A 9,471-nucleotide genomic window follows, 5' to 3' on the forward strand; every position below is an offset into this window, starting at 1 on the left:
CATGAGGGTGCCAATAATTATGGACCTGACTGTTAGTCTGCTGCAGAGGGAGGAGAGAGAGGGCATGAGAATAATAGTTTGGATCAGACCTGGACATAAAAGAAAACAACGTGTTGACTCATTACTTAAGAAGATGGAGAACAGACAGTTACAGCCGACTAGCGCCAGCTTACGCTACCTAAACATACATATTTATATATATTTATATTTTTTGGAGTCAAAGGTATTGATATATTGTCCAAAATAATATTGCAATATGCAACTGTATCGACCCCCCCCCTTCACTAGTTACCGTAGTGACAGAGGGAAGGGTGGGAGGGGGCTCAGAATGCCCTTGGTCTGACTGCTCGAACCACCTCTCCCTCCCTCCTCCCCTTCCCCTTTCTTCCTCCGACTCGATTGGCTGCCTCCGTCTCAGTCTGCCTGTTCTCCCTTTGTGCGATTGGCCATGCTGTGGCGCTCTCCCTCCTTGCTGGTTTCTGATTGGCCTGCTGGTGCTGTGATGCAGCTGCGGATGCCTTCCTTTAAGAGGCAGTCTAGAGTCTAGACTGATGCGCTGTGGCTGCGCTGCTTTCTCTCTCTCTCTCTCTCTCTCTCTCTCTCTCTCTCTCTCCCTGCTTGCTTTCTCCTCTGTCTCTCTGTCTCTCGCCAGCAACTCAACACGGACACAACCTGCTGATTAATCCGCCACTGAACCTATCTCCTATCTCTCTCTCTCTATCTCTCTGACTCTCTCTGTCCTCCGTTCAGTTCAGTCCCTCTCTCGGAGCATTCTCTCCTCCAATTCAATCTCCTTTTGATGTGAGGAGACTGCATCTTGAAGGTAGGTGGAGTTGACTGCAGTGAGACCAGCTGTCTCTTTCTCTCCCTCTCTCCTTTATCCTTCTCTCTGTTTGGTCATTCAGAGGATTCCATTAGAAATAATCTGAACAGAAGCAGATTACGTGTGTGTGTGTGTGTGTGTGTGTGTGTGTGTGTGTGTGTGTGTGTGTGTGTGTGTGTGTGTGTGTGTGTGTGTGTGTGTGTGTGTGTGTGTGTGTGTGTGTGTGTGTGTGTGTGTGTGTGTTTGCGCAGGTGTCATGCCTGTCGGGGAGCGTCGAGTCATCATCAGTTGACGGTGTGTGTATGCTAGGGGTCCCCGTGGTAACAAGTGTGTGTCCTCTGTCAGGGCCTGTCTCTCTCACTCTCTGTCCCTCTCTCTCTCTCTGTCTGTTTCTTATTCTCTCTCTCTGTCTCTGTCTCTCTCTCTCTCTCTCTCTCTCTCTCTCTCTCTCTCTCTCTCTCTCTCTCTCTCTCACTCTCTGTCCTCTCTCTCTCTGTCTGTTTCTTATTCTCTCTCTCTGTCTCTGTCTCTCTCTCTCTGTCTCTCTCTCTCTCTCTCTCTCTCTCTCTCTCTCTCTCTCTCTCTCTCTCTCTCTCTCTCTCTCTGTCTCTCTCTCTCTCTCTCTCTGTCCTCTCTCTCTATCTGTCTCTCTCTCTCTCTCTGTCTCTCTCTCTGTCTATCTCTCTCTCTGTCCCTCTGTCCCTCTCTCTCTCTGTCTCTCTCTCTGTCTCTGTCTCTCTCTCTGTCTCTCTCTGTCTCTCTGTCTCTCTCTCTGTCTCTCTGTCTCTCTCTCTGTCCCTCTCTCTCTCTCTGTCCCTCTCTCTCTCTGTCTCTCTCTGTCTCTGTCTCTCTCTCTCTCTGTCTCTCTCTGTCTCTGTCTCTCTCTCTGTCTCTCTCTCTGTCCCTCTCTCTCTCTGTCCCTCTCTCTCTCTGTCCCTCTCTCTCTCTGTCTCAATTTAAGGGATTTATTGGCATGGGAAACAATGTAAACAAAGCAAGTGAAGTAGATAATAAACAATGAATATTACGCTCACAGAAGTTCCAAAATAATGAAGACATTTCAAATGTCATATTGTGTAAATACACAGTGTTGTAACGATGTGCAAATATTTAAAGTACAAAAGGGAAAATAACATAAATATGGGTTGTATTTACAATGGTGTTTGTTCTTCACTGGTTGCCCTTTTCTCGTAGCAACAGGTCACAAATCTTGCTGCTGTGATGGAACACTGTGGAATTTCACCAAGTAGATATGGGAGTTTATCAAAATTGGGTTTGTTTTCTAATTCTTTGTGGATTTGTGTAATCTGAGGGAAATATGTGTCTCTAACATGGTCATACATTTGGAAGGAGGCTCCCGAGTGGCGCAGCGGTCTAAGGCACTGCATTTCAGTGCTGGAGACGTCACTACAGACTCTGGTTCAATGCCAGGCTGTATCACATCCAGCTGTGATTGGGAGTCCCATTGGGTGGCAAACAATTGGCCCAGCGTCGTTAGGGTTTGTCCGGGGTCATTAGTGTTTGGCTGGGGTCGTTAGGGTTTGTCCGGGGTCGTTAGTGTTTGGCCGGGGTCGTTAGTGTTTGGCCGGGGCCGTTAGGGTTTGGCCGGGGAAGGATTTCTTCTTAACTGACTTGCCGAGTTAAATAAAATAAATGAAGTGCAGCTCAGCTTCCACCTCATTTTGTGGGCGGTGAGACACAGCCTGTCTTCTCTTGAGAGCCATGTCTGCCTACGGCGGCCTTTCTCAATAGCTGTCTTCTCTTGAGAGCCAGGTCTGCCTACGGCGGCCTTTCTCAATAGCTGTCTTCTCTTGAGAGCCAGGTCTGCCTACGGCGGCCTTTCTCAATAGCTGTCTTCTCTTGAGAGCCAGGTCTGCCTACGGCGGCCTTTCTCAATAGCTGTCTTCTCTTGAGAGCCAGGTCTGCCTACAGCGGCCTTTCTCAATAAGCAAGGCTATGCTCACTGAGTCTGTACATAGTCAAAGCTTTCCTTAATTTTAGGTCAGTCACAGTGGTCAGGTATTCTGCCACTGTGTACTCTCTGTTTAGGGACAAATAGCATTCTGGTTTGCTCTGTTTTTTGTTGTTAATTCTCTGTCTTTCTCTCTGTGTCTCTCTCTGTCTCTCTCTGTCTCTGTCTCTCTGTGTCTCTCTCTGTCTCTCTCTGTCTCTGTCTCTCTGTGTCTCGTGTGGGTGAGGTCCTCTCTCTCTCTCTCTCTCTCTGTGTGTCTTGTGTGGGTCAGGGCCTTTCTGTGCTGTATGGATAGCGGCTGTCAGTACTGAATTACTCATCACTGCTGCTGACAAGGTAGCATTGTATTGTGAAGTGTGGTGGGCAGCTGCTGCAGAAAGGTGGACCCTGGGAGATTAATGAGTTTTATACACTAGCCACAGCAAACAATTCAATTAGATATGGAACCCCTCAATAAATTAATAGCCAGCCATCTTTAATTTGGCCATGGTAAATCCAACAGCTTTGTTTGTTGTGAAAGGTTACCGTATCAGTGCAGATTGTCAGCCCAGGTTTCTGCTATAGCTGGTGGGCTGTCATGTCTGTGTATGTAGTCAGTGGCTGTAGTCTGTAGTCAGTGGTTGTGTCTGTAGTCAGTGGCTGTAGTCTGTTGTCAGTGGCTGTAGTCTGTTGTCTGTGACTGTAGTCTGTAGTCAGTGGTGGTGTCTGTAGTCAGTGGGTGTGTCTGTAGTCAGTGGCTGTAGTCTGTTGTCAGTGGCTGTAGTATGTAGTCAGTGGTTTTGTCTGTAGTCAGTGGCTGTAGTATGTAGTCAGTGGCTGTAGTCTGTTGTCTGTGACTGTAGTCTGTAGTCAGTGGTGGTGTCTGTAGTCAGTGGGTGTGTCTGTAGTCAGTGGGTGTGTCTGTAGTCAGTGGGTGTGTCTGTAGTCGGTGGCTGTAGTCTGTTGTCAGTGGCTGTAGTCTGTAGTCAGTGGCTGTAGTCTGTAGTCAGTGACTGTAGTCTGTAGTCAGTGGTGGTGTCTGTAGTCAGTGGCTGTAGTCTGTAGTCAGTGGCTGTAGTCTGTAGTCAGTGGCTGTAGTCTGTAGTCAGTGGGTGTGTCTGTTGTCAGTGGCTGTAGTCTGTTGTCAGTGGCTGTAGTCTGTAGTCAGTGGCTGTAGTATGTAGTCAGTGTCTGTAGTCAGTGACTGTGGCCGTCTGTAGTCAGTAGCTGTGGCTGTAGTCTGTTGTCTGTGGCTGTAATCAGTGGTTGTGTCTGTAGTCAGTGTCTGTAGTCTGTTGTCTGTGGCTGTAGTCAGTGGCTGTGGCCGTCTGTAGTCAGTAGCTGTGGCTGTAGTCTGTTGTCTGTGGCTGTAATCTGGTGTCTGTAGTCAGTGGCTGTGCCTGTAGTTGGTGGCTGTTGTTTGTTGTAGAGGTCGACCGATTAATCGGAATGGCCGATTAGTTAGGGCCGATTTAAAGTTTTCTTAACAATCGGTAATCAACATTTTTTGGACGCCGATTATATTGCAATCAACGAGGAGACTGCGTGAACATGAGATTCGACCATATTAATTATTTGATAGCGCATATTATTTGATAGCGCAGTCTGACAGAGTGGTGGTAGGCAGCAGCAGGCTCGTAAGCATTCATTCAAACAGCACTTTCCTCCATTTGTCAGCAGCTTTTCGCTTTAAGCATTGTTTATGATTTCAAGCCTATCAACACCCGAGATTAGCCTGGTTGATGATATTACTAACAACAGATTGTGTACCTTGTCAGCTCGGGGGACCCAATCTTACAGTTAACTAGTCCAACGCAATAACTACCTGCCTCCTCTCGTGGCACTCCACAAGGAGACTGCCTGTTACGCGGATGCAGTAAGCCAAGGTAAGTTGCTAGCTAGCATTAAACTTATCTTATACAAAACAATCAATCATAATCACTAGTTAACTACACATGGTTGATGATATTACTAGATATTATCGTTTCAAACATCACTCGCTCTGAGCCTGTGGTTGTTTCTCTTGCTCTGCATGGGTAACGCTGCTTCGAGGGTGGCTGTTGTCGTTGTGTTCCTGGTTCGAGCCCAGGGAGGAGCGAGGAGAGGGATGGAAACTATACTGTTACACTGGCAATACTATAGTGCCTATAAGAATATTCAATAGTCAAAGGTATATGAAATACAAATGGTATAGAGGGAAATAGTCCTATAAATACTATATTAACTACAACCTAAAACCTCTTAACTGGGAATATTGAAGACTCATGTTAAAAGGGACCACCAGCTTTCATATGTTCTCATGTTCTGAGCAAGGAACTGAAACGTTAGCTTTCTTACATGGCACATATTGCACTTTTACTTTCTTCTCCAACACTGTGTTTTTGCATTATTTAAACCAAATTGAAGATGTTTCATTATTTATTTGAGACTAAATTGATTTAGATGTATTATATTAAGTTAAATAAGTGTTAAATGTTCATTCAGTATTGTTGTAATTGTCATTTATTTTATATATATATATCGACCGATTTAATCAGTATCAGCTTTTTTTGGTCCACCAATTATCGGCTTTGAAAAATCATAATAGGTTGACCTCTAGTCAGTGGTAGTCTGTGGTTGTGTCTGTAGTCAGTGGTTGTGTCTGTAGTCGGTGTTTGTGTCTGTAGTCAGTGGTTGTGTCTGTAGTCAGTGGTGGTGTCTGTAGTCAGTGGTGGTGTCTGTAGTCAGTGGTGGTGTCTAGTCAGTGGCTGTTGTCTGTAGTCTGTGGTGGTGTCTGTAGTCTGTGGTGGTGTCTAGTCTGTGGTGGTGTCTGTAGTCTGTGGTGGTGTCTAGTCTGTGGTGGTGTCTGTAGTCTGTGGTTGTCAGTGGTGGTGTCTGTAGTCTGTGGTGGTGTCTAGTCTGTGGTGGTGTCTGTAGTCAGTGGTGGTGTCTGTAGTCTGTGGTGGTGTCTGTAGTCTGTGGTGGTGTCTAGTCTGTGGTGGTGTCTGTAGTCTGTGGTGGTGTCTGTAGTCTGTGGTGGTGTCTGTAGTCTGTGGTGGTGTCTAGTCTATGGTGGTGTCTGTAGTCTGTGGTGGTGTCTGTAGTCTGTGGTGGTGTCTAGTCTGTGGTGGTGTCTGTAGTCTGTGGTGGTGTCTGTAGTCTGTGGTGGTGTCTGTAGTCTGTGGTTGTCAGTGGTGGTGTCTGTAGTCTGTGGTGGTGTCTGTAGTCTGTGGTGGTGTCTAGTCTGTGGTGGTGTCTGTAGTCATTGGTGGTGTCTGTAGTCAATATCTGTAGTCAATGTCTGTAGTCTGTGGTGTTGGTGTCTGTAGTCAGTGTCTGTAGTCAGTAGTTGTGTCTGTAGTCAGTGTCTGTAGTCAGTGTCTGTAGTCAGTGCCTGTAGTCAGTGTCTGTAGCCAGTGTCTGTAGTCAGTAGTTGTGTCTGTAGTCAGTGTCTGTAGTCAGTAGTTGTGTCTGTAGTCAGTGTCTGTAGTCAGTGGCTGGTGTCTGTAGTCAGTAGTGGTGTCTGTAGTCAGTGGTGGTGTCTGTAGTCTGTGGTTGTGTCTGTAGTCAGTGGATGTGTCTGTAGTCGGTGGTTGTGTCTGTAGTCAGTGGTTGTGTCTGTAGTCAGTGGTTGTGTCTGTAGTCGGTGGTTGTGTCTGTAGTCGGTGGTTGTGTCTGTAGTCAGTGGTTGTGTCTGTAGTCAGTGGTTGTGTCTGTAGTCGGTGGTGGTGTCTGTAGTCAGTGGTTGTGTCTGTAGTCAGTGGTTGTGTCTGTAGTCAGTGGTTGTGTCTGTAGTCGGTGGTTGTGTCTGTAGTCAGTGGTTGTGTCTGTAGTCGGTGGTTGTGTCTGTAGTCAGTGGTTGTGTCTGTAGTCGGTGGTTGTGTCTGTAGTCAGTGGTTGTGTCTGTAGTCAGTGGTTGTGTCTGTAGTCGGTGGTGGTGTCTGTAGTCAGTGGTTGTGTCTGTAGTCGGTGGTTGTGTCTGTAGTCGGTGGTTGTGTCTGTAGTCGGTGGTTGTGTCTGTAGTCAGTGGTTGTGTCTGTAGTCAGTGGTTGTGTCTGTAGTCGGTGGTTGTGTCTGTAGTCAGTGGTTGTGTCTGTAGTCAGTGTTTGTGTCTGTAGTCAGTGGTTGTGTCTGTAGTCGGTGGTTGTGTCTGTAGTCGGTGGTTGTGTCTGTAGTCAGTGGTTGTGTCTGTAGTCAGTGGTTGTGTCTGTAGTCAGTGGTTGTGTCTGTAGTCGGTGGTTGTGTCTGTAGTCAGTGGTTGTGTCTGTAGTCAGTGGTTGTGTCTGTAGTCAGTGGTTGTGTCTGTATTAGTGGAGCTAGTCAGCCCAGGTGTCTGCTATAGATGGTGGGCTGTCATGTCTGTGTCTGTAGTCAGTGGCTGTAGTCTGTAGTCAGTGGCTGTAGTCTGTAGTCAGTGGCTGTAGTCTGTAGTCAGTGGCTGTAGTATGTTGTCAGTGGCTGTAGTCAGTGGCTGTAGTCTGTAGTCAGTGGGTGTAGTCTGTAGTCAGTGGCTGTAGTCTGTAGTCAGTGGGTGTAGTATGTAGTCAGTGGCTGTAGTCTGTTGTCAGTGGGTGTAGTATGTAGTCAGTGGCTGTAGTCTGTAGTCAGTGGCTGTAGTCTGTAGTCAGTGGCTGTAGTATGTTGTCAGTGGCTGTAGTCAGTGGCTGTAGTCTGTAGTCAGTGGCTGTAGTCTGTAGTCAGTGGCTGTAGTCTGTAGTCAGTGGCTGTAGTCAGTGGCTGTAGTATGTAGTCAGTGGCTGTAGTCTGTAGTCGGTGGTGGTGTCTGTAGTCAGTGGTTGTGTCTGTAGTCAGTGGTTGTGTCTGTAGTCAGTGGTTGTGTCTGTAGTCAGTGTTTGTGTCTGTAGTCAGTGGTTGTGTCTGTAGTCAGTGGCTGTAGTCTGTAGTCAGTGGGTGTAGTATGTAGTCAGTGGCTGTAGTCTGTAGTCGGTGTCTGTAGTCAGTGGCTGTAGTCTGTAGTCAGTGGCTGTAGTATGTAGTCAGTGGCTGTAGTCAGTGGCTGTAGTCTGTAGTCAGTGGCTGTAGTATGTAGTCAGTGGCTGTAGTCTGTAGTCAGTGGCTGTAGTCTGTAGTCAGTTGCTGTAGTCAGTGGCTGTAGTCTGTAGTCAGTGGCTGTAGTCTGTAGTCAGTGGCTGTAGTCTGTAGTCAGTGGGTGTAGTATGTAGTCAGTGGCTGTAGTCTGTAGTCAGTGGCTGTAGTCTGTAGTCAGTGGCTGTAGTCTTCCAACTGGAGAATTGGCCAACAGGCATTAAGTTTGATGTCATTGATGATGATGGTATGTGGCCTACTTTCATTCAGACTACACAGTCTTGTGGCTAGATTACGGGGTACAGACTGTTCATTCAGACTACACAGTCTTGTAGTTAGATTACGGGGTGCAGGCTGTTCATTCAGACTACAGTCTCAGGGTACAGGCTGGTCATTAGATCACAGGGTACAGGCTGGTCATTCAGACTACAGTCTCGTGGCTAGATCACAGGGTACAGGCTGGTCATTCAGACTACAGTCTCGTGGCTAGATCACAGGGTACAGGCTGGTCATTCAGACTACAGTCTCGTGGCTAGATCACAGGGTACAGGCTGGTCATTCAGACTACAGTCTCGTGGCTAGATCACAGGGTACAGGCTGGTCATTCAGACTACAGTCTCGTGGCTAGATCACAGGGTACAGGCTGGTTATTCAGACTACAGTCTCGTGGCTAGATCACAGGGTACAGGCTGGTCATTCAGAACACAGTCTCGTGGCTAGATCACAGGGTACAGGCTGGTCATTCAGACTACAGTCTCGTGGCTAGATCACAGGGTACAGGCTGGTCATTCAGACTACAGTCTCGTGGCTAGATCACAGGGTACAGGCTGGTCATTCAGACTACAGTCTCGTGGCTAGATCACAGGGTACAGGCTGGTCATTCAGACTACAGTCTCGTGGCTAGATCACAGGGTACAGGCTGGTCATTCAGACTACAGTCTCGTGGCTAGATCACAGGGTACAGGCTGGTCATTCAGACTACAGTCTCGTGGCTAGATCACAGGGTACAGGCTGGTCATTCAGACTACAGTCTCGTGGCTAGATCACAGGGTACAGGCTGGTCATTCAGACTACAGTCTCGTGGCTAGATCACAGGGTACAGGCTGGTCATTCAGACTACAGTCTCGTGGCTAGCAGGGTACAGGCTGGTCATTCAGACTACAGTCTCGTGGCTAGATCACAGGGTACAGGCTGGTCATTCAGACTACAGTCTCGTGGCTAGATCACAGGGTACAGGCTGGTCATTCAGACTACAGTCTCGTGGCTAGATCACAGGGTACAGGCTGGTCATTCAGACTACAGTCTCGTGGCTAGATCACAGGGTACAGGCTGGTCATTCAGACTACAGTCTCGTGGCTAGATCACAGGGTGCAGGCTGGTCATTCAGACTACAGTCTCGTGGCTAGATCACAGGGTACAGGCTGGTCATTCAGACTACAGTCTCGTGGCTAGATCACAGGGTGCAGGCTGGTCATTCAGACTACAGTCTCGTGGCTAGATCACAGGTTGCAGGCTGGTCATTCAGACTACAGTCTCGTGGCTAGATCACAGGGTACAGGCTGGTCATTCAGACTACAGTCTCGTGGCTAGATCACAGGGTGCAGGCTGGTCATTCAGACTACAGTCTCGTGGCTAGATCACAGGGTGTCATGTTTGTCATTTATTATCATGT

General features: G+C 47.7%; 1 pseudogene; it reads left to right on the top strand.

Moving 5' to 3' along the window:
- The first annotated feature begins 624 nt into the window (after positions 1 to 624).
- Positions 625 to 9,471, top strand: part of LOC124025300 — a 73,401-nt pseudogene continuing 64,554 nt past the window's right edge.

This window comes from Oncorhynchus gorbuscha, unplaced genomic scaffold (assembly GCF_021184085.1).
Source record: "Oncorhynchus gorbuscha isolate QuinsamMale2020 ecotype Even-year unplaced genomic scaffold, OgorEven_v1.0 Un_scaffold_2224, whole genome shotgun sequence".
Classification (NCBI taxonomy): domain Eukaryota; kingdom Metazoa; phylum Chordata; class Actinopteri; order Salmoniformes; family Salmonidae; genus Oncorhynchus; species Oncorhynchus gorbuscha.